The sequence below is a fragment of the Mauremys mutica genome, unplaced genomic scaffold, assembly GCF_020497125.1.
Source record: "Mauremys mutica isolate MM-2020 ecotype Southern unplaced genomic scaffold, ASM2049712v1 Super-Scaffold_100095, whole genome shotgun sequence".
Lineage (NCBI taxonomy): Eukaryota > Metazoa > Chordata > Testudines > Geoemydidae > Mauremys > Mauremys mutica.
Genome location: NW_025423264.1, coordinates 995,195 through 1,022,349, shown reverse-complemented (window position 1 = coordinate 1,022,349; position 27,155 = coordinate 995,195). Strand labels below are relative to the sequence as shown.

General features: G+C 53.6%; 2 non-coding genes across 2 annotated transcripts; one reads left to right on the top strand and one right to left on the bottom strand.

Moving 5' to 3' along the window:
- Positions 1 to 10,913: 10,913 nt before the first annotated feature.
- On the top strand, positions 10,914 to 11,007 carry TRNAI-UAU. The gene is made up of 2 exons: positions 10,914 to 10,951; positions 10,972 to 11,007. It is a non-coding gene; the product is annotated as a tRNA-Ile (tRNA).
- Positions 11,008 to 14,256: 3,249 nt separating this feature from the next.
- On the bottom strand, positions 14,257 to 14,329 carry TRNAR-UCG. The gene has a single exon. It is a non-coding gene; the product is annotated as a tRNA-Arg (tRNA).
- Between the last annotated feature and the right edge of the window lie 12,826 nt (positions 14,330 to 27,155).

Here is a 27,155-nt window from a genome sequence, read left to right as displayed (position 1 = left end):
TTCCCTGTAACTTTCAGATGCATTCGAATGGCAGCTGTTTACAGGTCATGTGTTGCTAGTTCATGAGCAGCAGCAGAGTCTCTGTACGTTTACCAACCATAGAGCTGGGTGTGTCTGCACCCAAGTACCTGCAGAGTCACTGTAGTACCAGACAGTTAATTGCACAGTCTCACTTTCTGGTCTCATTGATCATTTGGGTAGAAACAGCAACGATTTGGTGGGTTTTGGTTTTTTTCCCCTTCGTTTTCTCCTAAGGAATGTGTGATCTTGAGCATGTTAGTTTAAGTTCACTGTGAGTCAGGAAAATTCCATCTCCTTGAAATAGCTAGGGAAGTGACCTGTTTGTATAACCTAGAATAAAGGAGCTTTTGTAAAGCAGTTTCATCTTTAAATATGCTGGGATAAAAATAGTAAATAGTAAATTCCACAGCCAGACACCAGGCCAGGATCAATTGATGGGGCAGGATCAATTAATTACAGAAGAAACAAACTCTTGGGAAGTAGCTGTAATTTGTCCCCAAACCTTTCCTTGTTCTCATATGCTATCAGGGATTCTCTTCTAGAAGGCGGAGTTAAAGTTATCTGGGCATGTACCCTCACTCTGCATTCCCTGTTTTTCCAGAGTTTGAGTTTTACTGAACTCGATGTTCTGGAAGGTAAGAGATATTCACAGTCAAAGTTAACTCTGTGTTAACAAAGGTTTTGTTAGTGGCAAATAATGAGACTAATCCCTCACTGCGGTAATTCCACTGACTTCAGTGTACTCTTTTCCCATTTCTAGTTCCAAAAAAATAAGCAAATTAAAACAACCTTGAGACCTAAAATGCTGTGAGAAAATGGAAATTTTAGTAGCTCAAATAATTCAGTTTCTTCTGTGTCTTGTACGTGTGTAAATGGCACAACACATTAATTTATAAGTACATCTTTCTTAACTTCTTAAAATATTCTGTAGTACATTGACTAGATCATGTGGGTTGTTCAATGCAGTGAGGTTTTCATGCATTGCCTAATACATATTTTTCATATTATGTAAATGAACATGACTCATTGAACACAAAATTGTGTATTTCATGCTGTGAACTGTGTCGGTAGCTCAAATTAATAGGTTTATTTTCTCTATCTCTTTCTCTCTTGGTGAGGCACAACAAAATAATTTAGTGATGCTGAAAACGTTCCCTTCTCCTCCAGAAGTGCCTTGGAATCACCTTCCCTTTGTAGATTAATGTGCCCCTGAGTCTCTACAAGGAAAGTATAGTTTCTATGAAAAAAACACAATTTTTTAATTAAAGGGACTGAGACAGAATAGGTTACTCAGACATAGGTTAGGGGTTTGTTATAGAAGTGGGTGGGTGAGATTCTGTGGCCTGTGTTGTGCAGGAGGTCAGACTAGATGATCATAATGGTCCCTTCTGACCTTAAAGTCTATGGGTCTATGAGAATAGCCACATGAGGGTGACACATCAGGAATGCAAAGCAACAAGTTCCTGGTTTGCACATTGATGGTGACAAGGGATTGAACTCGACTCCCCTCTTTTCACAGACACATTTGTTTTATTCTCTGAGGTCAAACATAAGTTTAAATATTGTACTTAGTCCTCTGCCTTGTAGCTTCAACAGCCGCAGATGCAAGATGAGTTACTGCAGCCAAGACCTTGTGTCCTTGTTTAGGTGGTTTTCACCTAAATGTTCAAGCAGCTCACAGTAATGTCCCGAGTTCCCCAAGTCCCACTGACAGCTGAGCTCTTCCTGCCCACTGAGCCCAGCCCAGACAGTGGGTGGGGGTGAGTTTGTACCCAAATAACTGACAGAGCCAAGCAAGGAGCAAAGAAATGTTTGCTTCGGTCACTAGGTCTGTGTTTCTATTGCTCGTTTGCTCTCTCCCCTTCCCTGATAAGGAGCAACGGTAAGAGAAGAAGAGGTTAAAACATGTGCTAGGTGGTGGCTGGGGTTGGATGACTAATTTAAAACCATCTCAGCGCCCTCTAGTGTGACACTGACACCATCAGATTCTCACCTTTCACTCACACTTCATTAATAACAGTTTCCCTGAACTATTTTGCTATGATGATTTCAATGGCTCCTACACCGATACCTGCTGCCCCTTCTGGCTGGTTAATTGCACTATTTGGAACCTGCTCCTAAAATTACACCCTTCCTGGGAGCAAGATTCAGAACTGCTCAAGGAAACCCCATTGGGTTTCAAGTGCAGCTCAGACAGGATGGCAAGGGGACAGCCCAGGGGTCTCAGAGCTTCTTCTTCCTCCTCACAGAGAGAAGGTTAAGGGGGGCCACTAGTTATGACTCCTGGGTTCTAGTCCTGGCTGTGGAAGGAAAGGGGTGTTTAGTGAATTAGAGGTGGGGGCTTAGGAATCAAAGAGGAAACATCTCCCTTTTCAGCTTCAATGCACATTGAACAAGAACATGGCTTCTCATCTCTTCGGTTTCAGAGGAGCAGCCGTGTTAGTCTGTATCCACAAAAAGAACAGGAGTACGTGTGGCACCTTAGAGACTAACAAATTTCTTAGGTTCTGTTGACATCATGTGGTCATTTCATTTCACTTCTTATTGTTAAAAGGTCTGGGTACTTCAGTAAGGCTAATTATCTAGTGGAACAAGCTCCACAAGGGATGTGGTTAATTCCCCATCACTGCCGTGTGTAAATGAAGACCGCAGCTCTTGCTGCAAGACACGTGGTGTGTGGGTGTCCCTGTTCCCCCTTCAGAACCTCTGGGGTACATGGTGCTTCCCTGCTCCCAGTTCAAGATCCCCATCATGTGGGTGCTCCCATCCAGGATCTCTGGTGGGTGTCTCTGTCCCCCACCCCATGAACTACCTCCAGTGTGTGGTTTCCCCTGCTTGTCCCCATCCGGGATCTGTGGGTGTCTCTGTTCCCCTTTTCAAGATCCGTGTTGCTTGGGTGTGTCCCTCCCCCCAAATCAGAATCCCCAGCGTGTGGGTGCTCCCATCCCCCCCTCCAGGCTCTGTGGGGGGGTGTCTGTCTAAAAAGAGACTGTGTCTCACTGTCTTGCCCAGGCTACGCTGCAGGGGCTATTCACAGGCGCGACTCCACTACTGATCAGCACGGGAGTTTTGACCTGCTCTGTTTCTGACCTGGGCCGGTTCACCCCTTCTTAGGCAACCTGGGGACCCCAAGCTTCCCCGGGATCACCATATTGATGCTGAACTTAGAGAGGACACCCAATCGGCACAGCCCCCTGCAGCTCAGAACTCCTGAGCTCAAGCGATCCGCCGGCCTCAGCCTCCCCAGGAGCTGGGATCACAGGCACCAGCCACAGGACCCGGCTGGTTACAAGGTCTCCCGCTTCCAATCTCAGGCTGAGTCTGGGAGCTCTGCGCTCTGAGCAGGTGGAAGTGGAGCCTGGAACTGAGCTGATGCACTGAGGGTTATTTGCACTGTGCGCTTCACACGGAGGTGAAAACACGGGACACAGATCTTTGAGCACAACCCTCGTCCTGAGGAATGGGAGAGTGGGGGGGTGGGCTGCATAAAGAGAGACCGGCTCTCCCTGGCGGGGCTGCAGCAGCTCTTCACAGGGGCAGTCCCACTGCCAATTGGTACCTGAGTTTTGAAAGTCTCCTTTCCTGGGCTGGCTCCCCTCTCCCTAGGGGGAACTGGTGGCACCAAACTTCCCAGAAACCATCATAGCGAGGCCAACCTGAGCACAGACACCTGCTCAGCACCCCGGGGTGCAGCCCTGAACTCCGGCAATCAGCTATGCTCAGCTGCCCACCCAACAAGCATTACACGCAGGAGCCTTCGTGCCCCGCGTGTTCAGGTCCCTCCCAGCGCCAGCTTTAAACTCCGCTGCTCAGTTCTAAGCTTTGGCCACACGGGGGCAGCCTGGAGCTAAGCCAACGCCTCCCGGTGCTGGTTGCGTTTCCCGCTCCTTGTGGCAGGTTCACACCCCGCCGACAGATCTCTGAATTGGAGCCGAACCGTTCCCCAAATCCAGCGCTTTAGCCGCAGCTTTGCTAGGAAAGCGCTGACGTCCCCAAGTAAAGTAAGAGCCAGAGCGCTGTGTCCAGGATCTTCTATCGGGCCCCTCACCGTGGTGTCTGTCAGGCGCAAGGAGAAACCAGGGAAATGTTTTCATGGCGTTTAAGGGCAGAAGGGGCCATTAGCTCAGCTAGTCTGACCCCCGAATAACACAGAATTACACCATGACACGTATTGATCCCACAGATCTTAGATAGATCAAAGCGTTTCAGCCTTCAGGAAGGAGGCTAAACTGGGTGTCAGAGGCAGCGAACAAGGGGCCCCCAAGGCAATGGCAGGGAACTGACGAGGTGAAATATGCCCAGATGATCCCAGCAGGCGACCCACCCCCATGCTACAGAGGTAGGAGTCCCTGTTCCTCCTGCCCTTAAGAATCTCTGGTGGTAAGTGGGTCCCCCCAGTTCCCCAGATAAGAATCCTCCATGTGATTTCCCTGGCTTCACCTCCAAATAAGAACATTGTGTGGAGGGGGTGGGAGGAAGGTTGTCTGGCAGATCTGTAAAGGGGGACTGTGTCTCCCTGTCTGGCCCAGGCTCCTTGGAGGAAGTGATCTCAGTGTGTCTGGCTGTCTCAATTCCTTGCACCCACAAGAATCCCTGGTGTGTGGGTGCACCCTAGACCATTAAGGATCTCTGGTGGGTGGGTGTCTCTCTCGCCCTAGTCAGGATCTCTGGGGCGTGGCTGTATAAAAAGAGACTTTGACTCACCCAGGCTGGGCTGCCATCATGGAACAGACCAGGTCCTTCTGTGGAGGGTTTGCGTTCCTCCAAGGACGTGATCTCAGTGTGTGTGGGTGTCCCTGTCCCTTCAACCCTTAACAATCCCTGGTGTGTGGGTGCGCTGGGCCCCATTATAATCCCCTCTGTCTTACCCACCATGAGGGATCCGGTGGATGTGGGTGTTCTCCATGCTACTGGGGGTGTCTGGTGCCCCTGTCCCTCCTGGTTAATAGTGGAGTGTGTGGGTGTCCCCCAGCTCGTTAAGGATCCGTGTTGTGCGGATGCCCCTGTTCTTCTCATTAAGAATGGTGCAATGGAGCATATGGGTGTGTCCCCCACCCCATGAACTAGCTCCCGTGTGTGGTTCCCCTGCCCCCATCCAGGCTCTGTGGTGTGTGGGTGTCGCTGTTCCCCTTTTCAAGATCCGTGTTGCTTGGGTGCGTCCCTCCCCCCAAGTCAGATTCCCCAGCGTGTGGGTGCTCCCATCCCCCCAGCCAGGCTCTGCGGGGTGGGGGTGGGGTCTAAGAAGAGACCATGTCGCACTGTCTTCCCAGGCTATGCTGCAGCGGCTATTCACAGGCACGATCCCACTACTGATCAGCACAGGAGTTTTGACCTGCTCCATTTCTGACCTGGGCCGGTTCACCCCTCCTTAGGCAACCTGGGGACCCCAAGCTTCCCCGGGATCACCATATTGATGCTGAATGTAGTGCTGACACCCAATCGGCACAGCCCCCTAGAGCCTAGAACTCTTGAGCTCAACCGATCCGCCAGCCTGTCTCAGCCTCCCCAGGCGCTGGGATCACAGGCACCAGCCATGGAGCCCAGCTTGTTTTATGGCCTGGCAGCTGGAGCTTTAAACTCTGCTTGTGAGCTCTGTGCCTTGGCCAGACGGGGACAGCCTGGAACTGGGAAATGCTCCTGCTTCCCCCGCCCCCGTCTCATGTCGAGCTGCAGGCGCCGCTGTCCTCCCAGGTAAGATCCCAGATGTTTCAGTGCCCCCCATCCCCTGTCCAGGAGCCCAGGTGTCGGGGTACCCCTGCCCCCCAGACAGAATCCTGGCTGTGTGGGTGTCCGTCCATCTGCAGAGGATCCCGGAGTGTGGATGCCCTTGTCCCCCCCTACAAGATCCTGGGTGTGTGGGTGCCACTCTCCCCCCCAGTAGATCTCTGGTGGGTGGGTCCCCAGGGTGTGAGTGCTCCCATCCCCCGATACAGGCTGGGGGGGGGGTATAACTGGCTCTCCCTGTCCTGCCCAGGCGGTGCTACAGCAGCTGTTCACAGGGGCAGCAACCCCACTGTCACCCTGCAGCTTTAACCTGCTCCAGGGGTGACCTGCTTCACCCTCCTGTGGGAGCCGGGGGACCCCGAACTGCCCAGAATCACCTGATTGATGCTGAGCTTAGCGCAGACACCGGCTCAGCCTGGCAGGGAGCTGCCCTGAGCCCTGACAATCAGCTTCCCTCCGCCTCCTGCTGCACAGCGAGGGTCCCACGCGAGAGGCTTCGTGCCCAGTTTGTTCAGGAGCGTCCCAGGCTCCAGCTGTAAACTCTGCTCGTCAGTTCTAATCTTTGGCCACACGGGGGCGGCACTAACGGTCCCATCTAAACGCTGTTTGTGTTCGACCCTTCGGATCGCAGATTGTAACCCGCGGGCAGATCTCTGAGTGCAGCCAAATCCCTCCCCAAACTGAACATTGAAGCAGCAGCCCCGGTTGGAAAGATCAGGATTTTTGCCTTTAAAAACAAGGAAAATGTCTCCAGCGAGAGACTGAAGAAGCTCAATTGATTTCATTGACTGGAGGCTAAGAGGCGAGTTAATCACTGGTTTAAATACGTTTTACAAATCCCAGAGGGGGGAATATTTGATTTAAAGGGTTCTTTAATTCACCAGACAAAGACTGAACAAGACCCCATTGGCTCGCAGTCGATGTCAGAAAATCCCAACTGGAAATGACCTTTTTTTAACCGTGAGGCTAATTATCTAGTGGAACAAGCTCCGCAAGGGAGGTGGTAAATTCCCCATCACTTGCAGTTTGTAAATCAAGACTGCAGCTCTTGCTGCAAGACACCTGGTGTGTGGGTGTCCCTGTTCTGCGTTTCGGGATCCCTGGTACATGGTGCCTCCCTCCCACCAGTTCAGGATCCCCACAATGGGTGCTCCCATCCCCCTACCCAGGCTTTGCGGGGGAGGGGGGAGGTGTATGAAAAGAGACCGTGTCTCACTGTCTTGCGCAGGCTACGCTGCAGGGGCTATTCACAGGCGCGACCCCACTACTGATCAGCACGGGAGTTTTGACCTGCTCCATTTCCGACCTGGGCTGGTCCACCCCTCCTTAGGCAACCTGGGGACCCCAAGCTTCCCCGGGATCACCATATTTATGCCGAGCTTAGTGCGGACACCCGATCGGCACAGCCCCCCGACCAGGCCAGAGAGAGCAGCAGGTTTCCCCTATTGTTTCCTGCTCTTGTTTTCTTGACTAGTTTCTCCTCTGCACCAACTTGCTCTTTTGCTTTATGAGCCTGGCTAGCTCAGTTGGCAGAGCATCAGACTTTTAATCTGAGGGTCCAGGGTTCAAGGGTCCTGGTTACGTGATAAACTACTCACCAAGATTTTAAACTGTCTTGCTGGAGTCCTCTTTGATGTTACTTTTTCTCTTCAGGATTTTCCCTTTCCTCAGAAGGGCCTTTTTGTGTGTGGGTTTGAAGGGGCAACTTCCTGACAGCCCCTCTGTCCTCACAGCCTGGAGGAATGAAGGCCTCTGGGCATAGAGCATGTTCCTCCCCTGCACACACACACACACACACACACACACACACACACACACAGAATATCCCTAAGGAATTAGAATCACCTGCTCCCTTCCCCTGTCCTGCTGGATCCCCAAATGAGGATGCTCTTCAGCCTAAACCCATGTCCCCTCTTTTCCCAGTGCCCCTCAGACCCAACCCTCAGTCCCTCCTATGCTCACTGCTCCTCACTCCCAACCAGAGCCTGCTCCTCTTCACCCTTCTCCTCTGTCCCAACCCACAGCCCCCTCCTATTCCCAGTGCCCCTCAATCCCAACCCACAGCCCCCTCCTATTCCCAGTGCCCCTCAATCCCTACCCACAGCTCCCTCCTATTCCCAGTGCTCCTCAATCCCAACCCACAGCCCCCTCCTTCCCTCCAGCAGCAGGTGCCTCAGACCCCCTCAGGAAGATTTTCTTGCAAGGTTTCGTGTATGAGTCTGCATGTGGATTTTACAGTATGTTGGAAATAGGTTGGGTTGCTGGCCAAAATGATCACTTGTGGCTGGTGTTGGATTCCCAGTCTCCATGTTACAGGGGCAGGAGTAAAATAAAGGGTTGTTATCCTTGTTGTGTGACTCGAGGGCAGCAGAACTGGGCTTGGCACACCCTGATGGAGGGACTCACCCTCAATTCAATAGCACTTGCTAGGCAGGGGACAGGGGTTCCAAAGCCAAGGGGGTTGTGTCCTGGGTCCTAATACTAAAATTTAGGTGTTAGACCAACCCTAACACAGAGTGGCAGTGGAGGGATGAGTGAGTCCCTAGACAACATAGTGAGTACGGTGCCTTCTTATTTTCCCCCTTTTCCACCCAGGATGGGGGGTGAACTGTACAGAGGCACCTCTGGGCTTGCACTGACTAAGGACAACAGCTGTGAGTGGGGTGCAGAGTGGGGATGGCTCATGTTAAAGGACCTTTGGTTGCTGGACTTACGAACCGTAGGGAGAAGGACACTGCCCAGCTTATTTGGGGGGTGGGTCTTTCCCTCGTGGTTTCTGTTTATGTGTTGGGGCTGCTGACATGACTTCTGCTAACCCTGGGCTTACATTGCAGTGTAGACATACCCTGAGAGGGCATCTATACTGTGACAAAATCCCGCTGGCCGGCTGGCCTGGATGATCTATTTTGGGCTCCTGAGGCTCAGACTGGAGCCCAGGCTTGGAGACCCTCACCCCTCATGGGGTCTTGGAGGCTGGGCTGAAGCCCAAGTGTCTACACTGTAATTTTATAACCCTGCAGCACAAGCCCCACAAGCCTGAATCAACTGACCCAGGGTTTGAGAATAGTGACTTGGGTGTGTTAATGGCAGTGTAGACATAATGCTAGGCTATGTCCACACTGCAATGAAACACCCATGGCTGCCCCGTGCCAGTGCAGGCTCGCAGGCTAGGGCCGTGGGGTGGTAAATTTGCACTGTAGACATCTCAGCTCAAGCTCAATATCGGGCTCTGGGAGCCCTCAAGGTTGGGAGGGAGTTTAGCAAGCGAAAAAGCTAAAATGGCAGTGGAGTATTACCCTGGACTCGACGGCATTTCTCCATTGGTCTGTCTGCTTTGGGGCAGGGACAATAATACGTCCTGCTGCATTCATTATTTCAAAGGGTGGTTTAGGATTTTCAGTCTCACACACGGTACACAAAGCAGGACTCAACCCTCGGTGGAAACTAAATGAGCTGCTCACAGGTTCTGGCAGCCACAATGAGCCCTTTGGTGTGAGATCCCAGACCTGCCCCTGTCCCAGATGGAGGGGAGTCATCTGTGACAGGCTGGACCACTGACCTATAAGCTCCTAACTCCCAAACTTTCAGTAAATCTGTTATTAGTGCCTGTGAGTATAATTTAAACAGCCATACTGGGCTGGATCAAAGGCCCACCTAGCTCTGTGTTTTGTCCTCTGACAGCAGCCAATACCAGGTGCCCCAAGAGTTAATCAACAAAGCACTACAGGGAGCTAAATCCAGGATTTCCTGTTTACAGGACACGTGCTTTAGCCAACTAAGCCATGGTGCCTGCCAGTGTCTAAAACACAGTGTCTGCCCACACCTGACTCCCTGCCATCCCCACTGGAGCCTGAAAAACTTTGCTTGTGTTTGAATTCTGCAAAGCAGAGGAGCAGGTGAGGTTTTCCTTGCAAGCTGTGTGTGTGTGTGTGTGTGTGTGTGTGTGAATCTTTGGCCAGCTCTGCACTACAAAGTTATTTCAGCATCATTATATTGCTCAGGTGTGTGAAAAACACACAACGCTCCCTCGGTCAGCAGCTTTTGGCTGGTGCACACACTGCAATACCACGTCTGGTGACAAAATTGCCCTGTTTTGGTGACAAAATAAAACCACTTCGACGAGAGGCCTAGAGCTTTGTGCAGCAAACTTAAAGTGACAAATTGTCAGTGTAAATGCTGCTGGTCATTATATCACCATAACTGGCCTCCACCAGTATCCCACAATGCCTGCCGTGAACTCACCTGCCCTGCATTTCTGCTACAGAGGCTGGGCCCCTCCCCTTTCATAGCTGCAGAAAGGTCTGACAGCTGAGCTGCTATCTACACCGGGATTAGGTTGATATAACTGCATTGCCAGCCTAAGTAATGTAATTACATTAACCTAATTTTTTAGCATAGACCTGTCCAAAGAATCACACACACACCTTGGGAGCAAAACTTCACCTGCTCCTCTGCTTTACAAAATCCAAACACGAGCAACACTTGTCAGGGCCCAGTGGGGATTGGCAGAGAATCAGGTGTGGGCAGACACAACTCTTTAAGTAGTAGCAGGTAGTATGGCTTAGCTGGTTAAAGCATCTGTTTTGTAAGCAGGAGATTCTGGGTTCAGCTCCCAGTGGTGCCTTACGGAGTGGCTTTTGGGGCACCTGGTATTGGCTACTGTCAGAAGACAAGAATCAGAGCTACACAGACTCCTATGCTGCCCCTTCCTCCTGCTCTTACGGTCATTACAAAGTGGCAAGGCAGAGCCCTCCCATTTTTAAAAGCCCTGGGGTGTTGTTCCCCCTTGTTCAAGCACCCCTGGGGCCCTGCACTTCACACAGCTCTCCCTGATTTCAGCTGTTAGTGAGGGAGCCTCACTGCTAGCGCAGACTGGGCAGTTCGTTGCATGAGAGACACTGTCCCAAAGCAGGACTAATGCTTAGAGCTGGTTATCAGTGATTTCAGCTCTGTTGGGCTGCAGCAAGACTCTCCATTGAGTCTTAACCAGCTCTGTTATTACACAGGGAAGAACAAAAGGGTCAAATGGGGCCTGGAACCCTTAAGAAGAATCCACCCCACCAAGTACAACACTTGTCGCTACCTGCTCTCAGCCCCACTGAGAATGTTTTGGGGTCACTCCTTGCCTGTATCAACCTAGGGGTCTCAGATAAGCATAGTTAACTGGTGCTCCAGTGGCGCAATTGGTTAGCGCACAGTACTTATAGGACAGTGCTGAGAGGAGCTATGCTGAGGTTGTGAGTTCAAGCCTCACCTGGAGCACTGGTTTTCATTAACCAAATGGCATCACCCCCTCATTTGGCCTGTGGAAGGTCGAATTCCAGCCCTGGGACACTGAGGAGGGGAGGAGTCAATAATGCCCCCTTCACTTATTACCTCCTCTCCAGAGCACAGGTCAGAATCTACAATCCTTTCTCCCCCCCAGCCCCTGTGCCAGGATCCCTCAAGCAGAGCCTGGAGTCCTGCCCCTGGCGTCTGTACTATTGACAAAGACTAAGTGACAGGGACAAAACACTCAAATTCCGCCTACTGCGGGGAGCCAGGTTTGCTCTTCAAATTCTGTCGTTGGTACATTTCCAGGCCTGGGAATGTCCCACAACAGCATTGAATGGGAAGCTGCCTGCAGAACAGTTACACTGCACAGAGCTCCTGTGGAGGAGAGGTGGGAATTAGTAACATTTTGAGGATCATTTGGGAAATGAGCCTTTGCTGACAAGGTTTGTCTCTGTTCATATTTCACCTTCAGGTGTTATGTTGAGGGATCTTTAGTATATTTTTGTGAGGTTAATAACTATCTCCTCAACTTTATTTACTCAACTTAAAAATTGGTGTCACTTGATTTTTCCATCTCCCTGTGAAAATACAACCGACGCATGTGGCTTTCTACAGGGGGCCATGATGTTAAAGTTGGGGAATTCAGGCTCTGTACTTCTGGGGGGAGGGGTGCTTTTTTAACAGCTGCCTCAGGGCCAGGCACACCGGGCTGTTAGCTGCACCCACTGTCCTTGCCAGGGGCCCCTGCTGAACCCTGGGCGGCTGCACTGCCGTGCTGGGGTGACTCTGCAGGCGGCGAAGCTGCTGTGGAGCAATGTAGAGCAGGTGCAAGAAGGAGACGGGGTCACTATTCACATTCTGAACTGCACAATTTTCCAAATTTGAGAATGTCTGAGAACAATTCTAGGGGAAGGTGAATGCAGAGCAGTGACACTGGAGATGCCCAGACCTCCAATGGGGGCGGCGTGGAAATTAATAAAGGGAAGATCATTTGTGAAATTAGTCGTCACTGACAAGCTTTGTCTCTGTTCCTATTTCACGCGATGGTGTTAGTTAGAGGAATCAGTGCAGATTTTTACTATATTAATTAAACACTTAATTTTATTTACCCAAGCCAAAAACTTAGTGTCACTTATTTTTTCTCTGTCCTAGCAAGAATGAATTGAATTTCGTGACTTTCTGGAAAGTGCAGCGAGATTGAATGTGGGGAATTCAGTCTCTGTGTTTGTGAGCTGATGTTTTCCTCTCACAGGTCAGTGCCTGTATTGAAATACCAAGAGGGATCTAAGGGCTGGTGTACACTGGGCACTGAACTGGCAGAGCAACGTCTCTCAGGGTGTGACCCCCCCCCCCAAAACCCATAGAGTTAAGGTGACCTAAGCCCTGGTTAGATAGTGCTAAAGAAAAGGAAGAATTGTTCTGTCCATGTAGCTATTACAGGGATGAGAAAAATCCTCCACTCGCTGTGTACTCCAAAGTGCTATAGCAGTGCCACAGCAGCGTTTTAAGGGTAGACAAAGTGAAAGTAGATATGGTTCCAGTTTGCACTGTGGATGCTCAGGCACTAAGACTACAGTAATAATAACAACAGCGCAGTGCTTGTATAGTTGGCAGGATTTGAACCTGTGCAGGGAGACCCCACTGGATTTCTAGTCCATCATCTTAACCACTCGGCCACAACTACTTGATATACAGCTGTTGCACTACATGATGATTCTGCTCTCACTGAATTGTCACTTCAAATTGCTCAGACCAGCTTCCCCAGCAGACTCATGACTGCACATCAGTGTAAGTGTGTCCTTGGGTGAACGGCGAGAATTCCTGCCCATTTCCTTTCCAGCTGGAGCAGGATGAGAGTCCTGTCAGTCTCAGGGTCCTGATTTCCCATTGACCCTTCCCCCTTCTATTGGGACTGGGAATTAGCCAACCAAAAAAACCCCACTCAGTTTTAGAAAAGGGCCAACAGTCCTCTTACACAAGCTGGGCCTGTGAGGGAGGGAGAGCTCAGTGGTTTGAGTATTAGCCTGCTAAACCCAGGTTTGTGAGCTCAGTCCTTGAGAGGACCATTTAGGGATCTGGGATAAAAATCTGTCTGTGGATTGGCCCTGCTTTGAGCAGGGGGTTGGACTAGATACCACCTGATGTCCCTTCCAACCCTGGTATTCTATGATAGGGTCAGCAATGTTCAGAGAAACTAGCACAAGCTGGTCCCATGGTGTAAGGGTTGGCATGCTGAAGTCTGAGTTCAAATCTTAGTGGGACCTTGTGGTAAATCCCTGGAGACCCAAGTGCTTTCTTGTCTCCAGCTGTCTAAGAATGAGTTGTTTACCTTGTGCTGAGTGACTCATACCCACTGGAGCCAGGTCTTTGGTTGGAATGGGGTCTAGAAGTGGCTATGGTTTGACTGGGTGTTTGGGATTTCTGATGCCCACAAGTTTGGCCCTTGTGCTTTCTACCACACTTTTCCTCTTGCCCACATGGCGCTTGAAGAAAGGAGTGTCAGGGCCAGGTTTCATAGTCAGGGAAAGGCAGGAGGGAGGAAGAGTCCCAGGCTGGAGCCCAGCACCTCTCCTCCTCTGGGCACCTAGGACAGAGGCGGCTGGTGCTGACAGCTCCAAGGGAAGGCTTAAAAGCCACAGAGCAACCAAGGGCAGGGCAAGAGGAGGGGAGAACCATGCCTATGCGTGGCCAGCAGACAGCCACAGAGACACCCAGTCAGGCTGCTCCCTGCTCCCTGGCATGCCGAACCCCCACTGAAAACCACCCACAGCCAGCTGCTGATGCTTTTTGGCCAACATCAGAAGATTGTAGGAAAGCAGGGCCAGCCCCCATGGTGGGGCCTCTTACCATTCCCACTCAAGGTGCTGACTTTGGCAGTGGGGCAGGAGATTTTACCCCAAGAGGCTTTTCCCCAGCTGGCGAGAAGCAAAGAAACACCCAGGCTCCCAAGTTGCTATTTAGCAAGTACCCTCCAGCACAGGGACAGGTGCGCACTTGGAAGAGGGAAACTGCTCTACACGCTAGCCCGGGCAGCCACTCATTTTCTTTGGCAAGTCAGGAATGGCAAAGGCGAGACTGGAAGCACCTGGGGCTCATGCCCCAGCCTTTGTGACACCCACCCCCCAACTCCTTCCCGGGGCTCTAGCTGAAGCCAGATTATTGGCCTAAGCAGCCAAGATGAGGTTCCAGCCCTGAAGGGAGCAGGACGTTCAGCACAAAGGTAAAATTGCACACGCACAACCACGAAGGGACTCAAACCCTCAACCGCCTGATCCGAAGTCAGATGCCTTATCCATTAGGCCACGTGGTCACAGGAACAAAACCTCTCCAAGCACTTATTTGGAAAAGGCAGACACTGTGTTTCTCAGGTCCTCTACTGAGGGGAGCCGAGACTCTCTGGGCACAAGAAGTCGAGTTCCCAGTGAGATTTGAGACAATTCTCTGGAGCCAGATACAGGACTTGGCAGGGAGGCTCAGGCATGAGGGATTGGGGTGCAGCGGACAGACCAGCTATCTAGGTGCTTAGATTTGGTCTCACTGAGGAGAAGGAGGAATCCTGCTGACAGGCAGTGGCTGTGGAGAAAAAGTGGGATGTCCAGGCTGCTCAGGTCTCCTTCTTCCAGCTCCTCATCTGGCTGAGCTGCTCCACCGGCCTGGACAAGTCCTCTGCATGCACAGCAAATAGCCCAAGAGCCATTTCTGCCCAAACCTGTGCTGGGGGGTGAGCTTCTGTCTTCCCTGTCCCATCCGCGCTAGAGCAGACCACTAGATTGAGAGAGACAGTCAACAACTATTAAGGCTAAAATTATATAAAGGGGGTCACAGAATTTGTGACTTTCAGAGATCTCAGTGACATTTTCCACCTCAGCCCTGGGGCAGCAAGACTGGAGCTGTCGGCCGGTGGGGGCCTCACAGCTATCAGCCACCAGTGGCGGAAGGGGCTCCCACAGGCCCATGCCACCACGGATGGACCCCACAGCTCCCAGCTGCTGTGGGTGGATCCCAGAGCTCCCAGGTACCACATGTGACAGGGGGACCCAGTGGGGTGACTGGGTTATAAGTCCAGTCAGCCATGCTGCGGGGCTCAGGCAGGCTGGTCCCTACGTGTCCTAGGGCACCGCGCTGCACCCTGGAAATGGCCAGTAGGTCCCCCCTGCTGCACCGCTGACCAGGAGCCCCCGAGGTAAGTCTGCACCCCAACCCCCTGCCCCAGCCCTGAACCCCCCCAAACCCAGAGCCCCCTCTTGCACCCCAGAGCCCTCACCCCCCTGCCCCAGCCCAGAGCTTCCTCCCACACCTGGAACCCCTCATCCCTGCCCCCACCCAAGAGCCATCACCCCGTCCTGGACCTCGACCCCCTGTCTCAACCCACAGCCCCCTCCTGCACTCTGAATCGCTCGGCCCCACCCTGCAGCCTGGAGCCCCCTCCTCCACCCCAAACCCCTCATCTCCCCACAGCTCCCGCAGGCAGACCCTGGAGCTCCCAGCAGCCATGGGTGGCGGGGGAGCCCCCACAGCCCCACACCACTGCGTATGGACCCTGCAGCTCCTACGAGTGGACCCCAGAGCTCCCAGCTGCTGTGAGCGGACCCAGGATATCCCAACAGGCATTGATGGTGTGAGGACCCTGCAGCCCCACGTCATTGCTCACAGACCCTGCAGCGCCGAAGCCCCTGGAGCTCCCAGTCGCCACAGGCAGGAGAGGAGCCCCCAGCGCTCAGACACCACAGGCAGAGCCGGGAGCTCCCAGTCACCGGGGGGTGGGTGGGGAGAAGCCGCAGCCCCCGGCCATTGCAGGTGGCCCCGTAGCTCCCAGCCGCCGCGGGCGGACGCCAGAGCCCCCAGCTGCCATCGGGACCCTGCGGCCCCCGGCCGCCCCGGGCAGGACCCGTCACCCCGCGACCGGCAGGAAACAGCCGCGCGCGGAAGCGCCTCGCGCCCTGTGACCCCCCCCCCGGTGCTGCGGCTTCTCCCCAGGCGGGAGGCGGCGCCGCTGCTGCGGTCTCGGTTCCTCCGCCCGGCAGCGGGACCCGGCCCCGCGCGCCGCTTCTCGCGGGCGGCGCTGAGCTCTGAGCGCACAAGTCCCTGGCGGCTCCTCCCCGCATCGCTATCAGACAACGTCACCAATGGGAGATGAGCCTGTCAGAAATGTCAGTTGGGGAGAGCCCAATGGGAGACGAGCTGTCAGAAAACACTAGGCAGGCCAAGGCACCAGCCAACCAGGAACGGCCCCTGATCTCAACCACCCCGACAGCCCCGCCCGGACCTGTCCTATGCCCCACTGCAGCAGCCACCACCAAGGACGCTTGTGTCACTCCCCCCAACAACCCCCAAAGCAGGAGTCTCAATTTCCCTCCCCCAAGCCGACTCTCAATTTACATAAAAAGAATTCTACCAAAAAGAGAAAAACCAACCTACCTTCCCCCACCCCCCAGCCCCTTCCCCATGTCCAGCAACACGCTCCCAGCTCAGGGTGACATCACACTCCCCGTCGGGGCAGGCTCTGCTCAGCCCGGCTCCCCACAGCCTGCACTAAACATGTGGGGCCCAACCCCAAAACTTACTCATATTTTACCCCAATGGTCTCAAACTGCCGCTTTTAATATGCAAATAAGGTGCTGCCACACTCAGGCCACTCCCCAGCTCTCCAGTGGAGCCACCCGATAGAAAACCAGGTGATATTTAAATTAGCCAGGACGTCGCTCAGTCATTGCCCTCTGCTCCCAGCAGGTGGCGCCGGAGAGCTCCGAGCTCACTCACTTCCCTTTCACGGGTCGGCTTCAGCCCCCGGGTTACAAACACACCATCCGGGGAGCAGGAGTGCGGGGCTGCTCCAGGGTGACCATATGTCCAATTTTTAAAGGGACAGGCCAGTCTGGGAGGACATTTTCTTATATAGGAGCCTATTACCCCCCACCCCCATCACATTTTCCACAGTTTCATCAATGTCACCCTATGGGGCAGCTCTGCGGGGACGGACTTGCACACTTGGGAGCCATCAGCCGGATCTGCGTGCCTGGGAAGCTGCGTCCCTCCAGAGGCGCTTGAGAAGCCAAAGGGGCCGTGGGTGAGTTTGTGATGAGGTGAGTGTGAAGTGTGGAAGGGGGAGGGTGGCAAGAGGAGGTTTTGAGAGGAAAAAAGGTGCTGCTGAGCTGGTAGGGGAGGGCAAGGTCCCAGGCGGGTGTTGTGTGAGGAGCTGTGTAGGCCCGGAAAGGCGTCGTGCTGGGCAAGGGCAGGTGAGGAGGGCCAGGGCTTTTCCCAGGGCTGTTGCTGCGGCCAAAGACTTTGGGAAGCAGAAGAGGGCCGGGGGTGTTGTTGCCTGCTGGGGCCCATGCGACGGTGTAGGTGTACGCTGACCATAGCTGGTCTGTGGGAGCTGGGCCCACTCAGCATGCCCCTTTCCTCGTTAGTATAGTGGTGAGTCTCCCTGCCTGTCACGCGGGAGACCGGGGTTTGATTCCCCGATGGGGAGGCTGACCCCTTTTGAAGGGGGGACAAAGAAATCCCTGGCCTGCCCACCACATGCCTTGCATTCTCCTTCCATGGCCACTTCCCTTCGCACCCCGAACTGATGACTTTCACCTCCAGAGAGACAATTACCTCGCAAGGACACGCTGGCCCTAGCCAAAGCCTCTCCCTGGCCTTCCGCCCCCGGGCCCAGCTTCGGGGCCTGCACGTGGGGGCACGTTTCAGAGCGGCAAAGGGAAATAGGCTGACCAGGGCCATGAGGACAATGGCCCAGACAAACGGGGAGGGAATTGGTCCAGGGGTGGAGGAAGACAGAAAAAGGGACAGGCATGGGATTGGCTTCCTGTCTTTTTTCCTTTGCTCAGCATTTTACCTGTGACTGTAATGGGGAGACTTGGGAAACACCTGTGGCCGCTGGCGAGGTAGGTGGCCGCCCCGAGAGCGCAGAGCTGAGCACTTTCCGCTGGGCTGCTGCCTGCACCCCCAGCACCTGGTTGTGATCATATAGTGGTTAGTACTCTGCGCTGTGGCCGCAGCAACCTCGGTTCGAATCCGGGTCACGGCATTGCTTTTTGGTGGGGAGGGGCTATCCTGCAGCACGCCTCGTGGCTCAGTCTGATGGCGTCCGTTTGCAAAGAGAGCCGTCGGCCGGTCCTTAGTTTCTGCTTGGTAAAGGCAAGTCGGTGGGGTCCATCCGTCAGAAAAAGAGTCCCAGGACTTCTTGCTGGGCGCCAGGGTCCAAAAGCAGCGCATTCCCTCCTGGAAAGGGCTGTGTTTCGAATGTCCGTCCAGTGCACGTTGAACGGAAGGATCCGCGTGCCTGAGAAGCTGTGTCCCTCCAGAGGCGCTTGAGAAGCCAAAGGGGCCGTGGGTGAGTTTGTGATGAGGTGAGTCTGAAGTGTGGAAGGGGGAGGGTGGCAAGAGGAGGTTTTGAGAGGAAAAAAGGTGCTGCTGAGCTGGTAGGGGAGGGCAAGATCCCAGGCGGGTGTTGTGTGAGGAGCTGTGTAGGCCCGAAAAGGCGTCCTGCTGGGCAAGGGCAGGTGAGGCCAAAGCCTCTCCCTGGCCTTCCGCCCCCGGGCCCAGCTTCGGGGCCTGCACGTGGGGGCACGTTTCAGAGCGGCAACGGGAAATAGGCTGGCCAGGGGCATGAGCAGTGATTTCCCAACACCCCCCACAGTTTTGTGAACTAGTTACATGCCAAACCTGGTGGCTGAACTTCGCGACTTTGTCCTCACCCACAACTATTTCACATTCGGGGACAATATATATCTTCAAGTCAGCGGCACTGCTATGGGCACCCACATGGCCCCACAGTATGCCAACATTTTTATGGCTGACTTAAAACAACGCTTCCTTAGCTCTTGTCTCCTAATGCCCCTACTGTACTTGTACTACACTGAAGACATCTTCATCATCTGGACTCATGGAAAAGAAGCCCTTGAAGAATTCCACCATGATTTTAACAATTTCCATCCCACCATCAACCTCAGCCTAGATCAATTCACTCAAGTGGTCCATTTCCTTGACAGTACTGTGCTGATAAGCGATGGTCACATAAACACAACCCTATACCGGAAACCCACTGACCGCTATACTTACCTACATGCCTCCAGCTTCCATCCAGGACACCCCACATGATCCATTGTCTATAGCCAAGCTCTAAGATACAACCGTATCTGCTCCATTCCCTCAGACAGAGATAAACACCTACAAGATCTCTATCAAGCATTCTTTAAACTACAATACCCACCTGTTGAAGTGAAAAAACAGGTTGACAGAGCCAGAAGAGTACCCAGAAGTCACCTACTACAAGACAGGCCCAACATAGAAAATAACAGAACACCATTGGCCTTTACGTTCATCCCCCAATTAAAACCTCTCTAGCGAATCATCAAAGATCTACAACCTATCCTGAAAAATGATCCCTCACTCTCCCAGATCTTGGGAGACAGGCCAGTCCTTGCTTACAGACAACCCCCAAACCTGAAGCAAATCCTCACCAGCAACCACAGAACAACAACACTAACCCAGGAATCTCTCCTTGCAACAAAGCCTGATGCCAACTCTGTCCACATATCTATTCAAGTGACACCATAATACAACCTAATCACATCAGCCATGCCATCAGGGGCTTGTTCACCTCCACATCTACCAATGTGATATATGCCATTATGTGCCAGCAATGCCCCTCTGCCATGTACATTGGCCAAACCAGACAGTCTCTGTGCAAAAGAATAAATGGGATGCAAATCAGACGTCAAGAATTATAACATTCAAACACCAGTAGGAGAACACTTCAACCTCTGGCCGTTCAGTAACAGATTTAAAGGTGGCAATTTTGCAACAGAAAGCTTCAAAAACAGACTCCAACGAGAAACTGCTGAACTTGAATTAATATGCAAACTAGATACAATCAATTTAGGCTTAAATAGAGACTGGGAATGGCTGAGCCATTACACACATTGAATGTATTTCCCCATGTTAAGTATCCTCACACCTTGTTGTCAAACTATCTTAAATGTGTCATCTTGATTATCACTACAAAAGTTTTTTTTCTCCTGCTGAGAATAGCTCATCTTAATTAATTAGCCTCTTAGAGTTGGTTGGGCAACTCCCACCTTTTCATGTTCTCTGTGTGTATGTGTGTGTGCATATATATATATCCTCACTATATGTTCTGTAGCGCCCCTCTCCACCTGATTACCTCCTTTAATAGCAATCCACTTACATGTTCTGATGGACAGGTCTGGGTTCTTTTGGATCCCGCCACCCACTCAGTAGGGTGAATCTTTTTTCTTTTTTTGGTTATGAAATTAGTTGGCGGTGCCTCCACCCCCCTTGCTCCTTCCTGGCAGGGTCACCAGGGCAGCTTGGGCAGAAAATCCTAACTACAGAGGAATCCCCACTTATTTGCCAGATAGTTGGAGACTTCCAAGAGATAACACAAACACATAAAAATATATTCAACACAACAATTATATTAAACAGGCAACAAATACAACATAATAGGGGAAACACTATGTTTAGGGTCACCGGTGCCCACACTTAAAATACCCGTGTCTGGATGTAACAAATGTAAAACTAGTGTCCTGTTGGTACGCGTACCTTGCTGGGGCCCTTGATGACCTATTCAGTTCTCTGCCGAGGTGTAGCCGTGTGGCTGACTGGGTTCAGTACAGCCCAAAAGACCCACAAGTGGGAGGAGGTGGTGAATCCCTCCACAGGTGTAATAAGCGGTAGATTATAAAATCCTCAAACCCTCACTCCCTGGCTTGAGGACACAGTTCAGGGAGTAGAGGGTCCCCAAAACAAATTCCCTGACTGACTAACTAACTAAAGACAAGGCACTCACGAACTCCACAAATGATCTTCAGAGTTGAGGATGACGCTGGACGATTCCAGGGGCTGCTGTCCACTGGCAGGGATCCTCCTCAGGCAGGAATCAGCCCTGGACTAGCAGCGCTGACCATGTGGGGACTGGTCTCACCAGGGGAGCTGGAGGCGAACCCAGCCTGGCTGGGGAAATTTCTCAGCAAACGTAACAATTGGGAATCATCCGTGAGGAAGGAAAACCCAGCTGGGGAATCTGGTGTCAGGTCCCTAGAGGCCAGTTCTCGGGGGAAACCTGCTTGCAGGCCTGGGACTCACCAGCTCCCCACACAGCCAGTTCGGCCTTTTTCGTGGCTCGCCCCAGCCTCCCTCAAAATGGCTCCTCCCTCTCCTCAACTCCCTGGGAGGGGCATCTCCACTCCCTATTGGTTGCTGGGCAGACTCTGAGTTTGCCTTGGCTCCTCCTCCCTGAGCTGCCAGCGGACAGAGCTCCAGGAATCTATGTAATCTCTTTGGGGGTTACAGTTCCATTGTATGCATCCGATGAAGCCATTTATCAACATTGAATTTCATCTGCCATTTTGTTGCCCAATCACCCAGTTTTGTGAGATCCCTTTGTAACTCTTCGCAGTCTGCCTGGGACTTAACTATCTTGAACAGTTTTGTATCATCTGCAAATTTTGTCACCTCACTGTTTACCCATTTTTCAGATCATTTATGAGTATGTTGAACAGTAATGGTCCCAGTACTGACCCCTCTGGTATACCATCTCTCTCCATTCTGAAAACTGATAATTTATTCCTACCCTTTGTTTCCAAGATTTTAACCAGTTACTGATCCATGAGAGGACTTCCCTCTTATCCCATGATGGCTTACTTTTCAAAAGTCAATTTAAATTAAATACATTTTTTTAGAAATCTAGACCTGTTATGTGTAACTTGCATTATCCTTATGTTAAATTTGCATTATCCTAACAAAACATTTACTTTATTCACATCTCTTTTATATATCTCATGGGCCCTGACACCCCCCCTGTAAATTCAACCCCCCCCCGCTAATTTCAATTCCTGGGGAAACTACTGGGCGCCGCCTCCTGCCTGGCGAGAAGCCACAGCACCGGGGGGTCACAGGGCGCGATGGGCTTCCGCGTGCGGCTGTTTTCTGCCGGTCGCGGGGTGATGGTTCCTGCCCATGGAGGCCGGGGGCCGCGGGGTCCCGATGGCAGCTGGGGGCTCTGGCATCCACCTGCGGCAGCTGGGAGCTACAGGGCCATCTGCAATGGCCGGGGGCTGCGGCTTCTCCTCACCCCCCCCCGGTGACTGGGAGCTCCCAGCTCTGCCTGCGGTGTCTGAGCGCTGGAGGCTCCCTCTCCTGCCTGGGGTGGCTGAGGGCTGCCTGTGGCGGCTGGGAGCTCCAGTGTCTTCGGCGCTGCAGGGTCTATTAGCAATGACATGGGGCTGCAGGGTCCTCACGCCATCAAGGCCTGTTGGGAAATCCTGGGTCCATCCGCAGCAGCTGGGAGCTCTGGGGTCCACTCATAGGAGCTGCAGGGTCCATACGCAGTGGTGTGGGGCTGTGGGGGCTCCCCGGCCACCCATGGCTGCTGGGAGCTCCAGGGTCTGCCTGTGGGAGCTGTGGGGAGATGAGGGGTTTGGGGTGGAGGAGGGGGCTCCAGGCTGCGGGGTGGGGCTGAGGGATTCAGAGTGCAGGAGGGGGCTGTGGGTTGAGGCAGGGGGTTGGGGTCCAGGATGGGGTGATGGCTCTGGGGTGGGGGCAGGGATGATGGGTTCCAGGTGTGGGAGGAAGCTCTGGGCTGGGGCACGGGGGTGAGGGCTCTGGGGTGCAAGAGGGGGCTCTGGGTTGGGGGGGGTTCAGGGCTGGGGCAGGGGGTTGGGGTGCAGACTTACCTCGGGCGGCTCCTGAGAGCTCAACGTGCTTGACTACCCTCTCTCTTGGTGAACTAGAGTAAGGTTCGCCCCGCTCCCCTCCTGCTGGGTGACTGAGGCCAGGGCCGGCACCAGCGCAGCAAGCAGGTGCTTGGGACTGCCAATGGAGAGAGGCAGCATGTCTGGCTCTTCGGCGGCAATTCAGCAACAGGCCCCTGCTGCTGAATCACCATTGAAGAATGAAGTGTCGGTGGTAGACACCGAAGTGCCACCGAAGTGCCGCTGATCGCAGCCTTTTTTTTCGCCACTTGGGGCAGCAAAATTGCAGGAGACAGCCCTGACTGATGCCCACTGGAGATAGGTCTTTGGTCCAGTTGGTTCAATGGACTGGCCGCTATAGGTTGGGGTCCTAGAACTTAACAGTCTGGCTAGAGATTCCTGCGGGTTGACCGGATGGTTGTTTCTCGCTGCTTCACCTGATGTCCACAACTTTGGTCCCTGCAGCTGTCACACTTTTCCTCTTGCCCACATGGCACTTGAAGAAAGGAGGGTCAGGGCCAGGTTTCATAGTCAGGGAAAGGCAGGAGGGAGGAAGAGTCCCAGGCTGGAGCCCAACACACCTCTCCTCCTCTGGGCACCGAGGACAGAGGTGGCTGGTGCTGACAGCTCCAAGGGAAGCTTAAAAGCCACAGAGCAACCAAGAGCAGGGCAAGAGGAGGGGAGAACCATGCCTATGCGTGGCCAGCAGACAGCCACAGAGACACCCAGTCAGGCTGCTCCCTGCTCCCTGCCATGCCAAACCCCCACTGAAAACCACCCACAGCCAGCTGCTAATGCTTTGTGGCCAACATCAGAAGACGGTAGCAAAGCAGGGCCAGCCCCCATGGTGGGGCCTCTTACTGTTCCCACTCCAGGTGCTCACTTTGGCAGTGGGGCAGGAGATTTTACCCCAAGAGGCTTTTCCCCAGCTGGCGAGAAGCAGAGAAACACCCAGGCTCCCAAGGCACTATGTAGCAACCCCCTCAAGCACAGGGACAGGCGCACACTTGGAAGAGGGAAACTGCTCCACACGCTAGCCCGGGCAGCCGCCCATTTTCTTTGGCAAGTCAGGAAGGGCAAAGGCGAGACTGGAAGCACCTGGGGCTCACGCCCCAGCCTTTGTGACACCCAACCCTCAACTCCTTCCTGGGGCTCTAGCTGAAGGCAGAGCATTGGCCTGAGTGGCCAAGAAGAGGTTCCAGACCTGAAGGGAGCAGGACTTTCAGGACATAGGTAAAACTGCACAAGCACAACCCCGAAGGGACTCGAACCTTCAATTGCTTGATCCGAAGTCAGACGCCTTATCCATTAGGCCACGTGGTCACAGAAACAAAAGCTTTCCAAGCAGTTATTTGGAAAAGGCAGACACAGTGTTTCTCACGTCCTCTACTGAGTGGGGCCGAGACTCTCTGGGTACAAGAAGTCGAGTTCCCAGTGAGATGTGAAACAATTCTCTGGAGCCAGGTACAGGACTTTGGCAGGGAGGCTCAGGCATGAGAGATTGGGGTGCAGCGGACAGACCAGCTATCTAGGTGCTTAGATTTGGTCTCACTGAGGAGAAGGAGGAACCCTGCTGACAGGCAGTGGCTGTGGAGAAAAAGTGGGATGTCCAGGCTGCTCCAGTCTCCTTCTTCCAGCTCCTCATCTGGCTGAGCTGCTCCACTGGCCTGGACAAGTCCTCTGCATGCTCAGTAAATAGCTCAAGAGCCATTTTTGCCCAAACCTGTGCTGGGGGGTGAGCTTCTGTCTTCCCTATCCCATCTGCGCTAGAGCAGACCACTAGATTGAGAGAGACAGTCAACAACTATTAAGGCTAAGATTATATAAAGGGGGGTCACAGAATTTTTGACTTTCAGAGATCTCAGTGACATTTTTCACCTCAGCCCTGGGGCAGCAAGACTGGAGCTGTCGGCCAGTGGGGGCCTCACAGCTATCAGCCACCAGGGTCAGAAGGGGCTCCCACAGGCCCATGCAACCACAGATGGACCCCAGAGCTCCCAGCCATGGCGGGTTGTGCTGATTGGGTGTCCGCACTAAGCTCGGCATCAATATGGTGATCCCGGGGAAGCTTGGGCTCCCCAGGTTGCCTAAGGAGGGGTGAACTGGCCCAGGTCGGAAACAGAGCAGGTCAAAACTCCCGTGCTGATCAGTAGTGGGATTGCGCCTGTGAATAGCCCCTGCAGCGTAGCCTCAGTGAGACACGGTCTCTTTTTAGACACCCCCCCATAGAGCCTGGAGGGGGGGATGGGAGCACCCACACGCTGGGGATTCTGACTTGCGGGGAGGGACACCCCCCTGCGACACGGATCTTGAAAAGGGGAACAGCGACACCCACACACCACAGAGCCTGGATGGGGGCAGGGGAACCACACACGGGAGCTAGTTCTTGGGGTGGGGGACACACCCATATGCTCCGTTGCACCATTCTTAATGAGAAGAACGGGGGCATCCACACAACACGGATCCTTAACGGGCTGGGGGGAAACCCACACACTCCACTATTAACCAGGAGGGACAGGGGCACCAGACACCCCCAGTAGTGTGGAGAACCCCCACATCCACCAGATCCCTCATGGGGGGTAAGACAGAGCGGATTGTAAAGGGACCCAGCACACCCACGCACCAGGGATTGTTAAGGGTTAAAGGGACATGGACACCCACACACACTGAGATCACGTCCTTGGAGGAACGCAAACCCTCCACAGAAGGACCTGGTCTGTTCCATGATGGCAGCCCAGCCTGGGTGAGTCAAAGTCTCTTTTTATACAGGCACGCCCCAGCGATCCTGACTAGGAGGAGAGAGACACCCACCCCCCAGAGATCCTTAATGGTCTAGGGTGCACCCACACACCAGGGATTCTTATGGGTGGGAGGAATGGAGACAGCCAGACACACTGAGATCACTTCCTCCAAGGAGCCTGGGCCAGACAGGGAGACACAGTCCCCCTTTACATATCTGCCAGACATATCTCCCACTCCCTCCACACAATGTTCTTATCTGGAGGTGAAGCCAGGGAAATCACATGGAGGATTCTTATCTGGGGAACTGGGGGGACCCACTTACCACCTGGGATTGTTAAGGGCAGGAGGAACAGGGACTCCCACCTCTGCAGCATGGGGGTGGGTCGCCTGCTGGGATCATCTGGGCATATTTCACCTCGTCAGCTCCCTGCCATTGCCTTGGGGGCCCCTTGTTCGCTGCCTCTGGTACCCAGTTTAGCCTCCTTCCTGAGGGCTGAAACGCTTTGATCTATCTAAGGTCTGCGGGATCAGTGTGTGTCATGGTGTAATTCTGTGTTATTCGGGGGTCAGACTAGCTGAGCTAGTGGCCCCTTCTGCCCTTAAACGCCATGAAAACATTTCCCTGGTTTCTCCTTGTGCCTGACAGACACCACGGTGAGGGGCCCAAGAGAAGATCCTGGACACAGCGCTCTGGCTCTTACGTTACTTGGGGACGTCAGCGCTTTCCTAGCAAAGCTGCTGCTGCTAAAGCGCTGGGTTTGGGGAACGGTTCGGCTCCGATTCAGAGATCTGCCTGCGGGGTGTGAACCTGCCACGAGGAGCGGGAAACGCAACCAGCAACTGGAGGCGTTGGCTGAGCTCCAGGCTGCCCCCGTGTGGCCAACTCTTAGAACTGAGCAGTGGAGTTTAAAGCTGGCACTGGGAGGGACCTGAACACCCTGGGCACGAAGGCTCCTGCGTGTAACGCTTGTTGGGTGGGCAGCTGAGCGTAGCTGATTGCTGGAGTTCAGGGCTGCACCTCGGGGTGCTGAGCAGGTGTCTGTACTCAGGTTGGCCTCGCTATGATGGTTTCTGGGAAGTTTGGGGCCGCCAGTTCCCCCAAGGGAGGGAGGAGCCCGCCCAGGAAAGGAGGCCGGCAAAAGTCTGGTACCAATTGCCAGTGGGACTGCCCCTGTGAAGAGCCACTGCAGCCCCGCCAGGGATAGCCGGTCTCTCTTTATGCAGCCCCCCCACCTTTCCTCAGGACAAGGGTTGTGCTCAAAGATCTGTGCCCCGTGATTTTACCTCTGTGTGAAGCGCGCAGTGCAAATAACCCTCAGCGCATCAGGTCAGTTCCAGGCTCCACTTCCACCGGCTCAGGCAAGATGGTGCAGAGGAGCCCCTGGGTGGCTGTGGGCCTGGGGAGGATGGGTTTTGATTTTTCGGCCTGACCGCTACGGGCAGCAAGGCCAAAAGTCAGATGGCCGGCTCTCCCGTCCACCATGCTCATCAGGAGCCCTTAGTTGACCCGCTCGGAGAATGCGGGCAGCGTCCCCCACTACCTCTCTCATGCGAAGCGAGCGCTCTGCCGCTTGAGCTAATTCCCCTACCTTGGCAAATGGCGTCTTGATCCATTCATTCGATAACGGAGGCCACATCGTTCCCCGCGCCAGCCGGTGACTCCTTCCAAAA